Here is a 932-nt window from a genome sequence, read left to right as displayed (position 1 = left end):
TCTGATTGACATGACCCATTCCATTAGCTTAGCACCCGATCGTTTAGTATGTTGCTATTGCTTTCTTCATGACTTATACATGTTCCTATGACTATGAGATTATGCAACTCCCGTTTGCCAGAGGAACACTTTGTGTGCTACCAAACGTCACAACGTAACTGGGTGATTATAAAGGAGCTCTACAGGTGTCTCCAAAGGTACATGTTGGGTTGGCGTATTTCGAGATTAGGATTTGTCACTCCAATTGTCGGAGAGGTATCTCTGGGCCCTCTCGGTAATGCACATCACTTAAGCCTTGCAAGCATTGCAACTAATGAGTTAGTTGCGGGATGATGTATTACAGAACGAGTAAAGAGACTTGCCGGTAACGAGATTGAACTAGGTATAGGATACCGACGATCGAATCTCGGGCAAGTAACATACCGATGACAAAGGGAACAACGTATGTTGTTATGCGGTCTGACCGATAAAAGATCTTCGTAGAATATGTAGGAGCCAATATGAGCATCCGGGTTCCTCTATTGGTTATTGACCGGAGACATGTCTCGGTCATGTCTACATTGTTCTCGAACCCGTAGGGTCCGCATGCTTAAGGTTACGATGACAGTTATATTATGAGTTTATGCATTTTGATGTACCGAAGGTTGTTCGGAGTCCCGGATGTGATCACGGACATGACAAGGAGTCTCGAAATGGTCGAGGCATAAATATTGATATATTGGAAGCCTATGTTTGGATATCGGAAGTGTTCCGGGTGAAATCGGGATTTTACCGGAGTACCGGGAGGTTACCGGAACCCCCGGGAGGTATATGGGCCTTAGTGGGCCTTAGTGGAAGAGAGGAGAGGTGGCCAGAGATGGGTCGCGCGCCCCTCCCCCCTTGGTCCGAATTGGACAAGGAGAGGGGGCCGGCCCCCCTTCCTCCTCTCTCTC

This window comes from Triticum dicoccoides, chromosome 2A, assembly GCF_002162155.2.
Source record: "Triticum dicoccoides isolate Atlit2015 ecotype Zavitan chromosome 2A, WEW_v2.0, whole genome shotgun sequence".
In the NCBI taxonomy this organism is placed as follows: domain Eukaryota; kingdom Viridiplantae; phylum Streptophyta; class Magnoliopsida; order Poales; family Poaceae; genus Triticum; species Triticum dicoccoides.
This window is presented reverse-complemented; position numbering follows the sequence as displayed.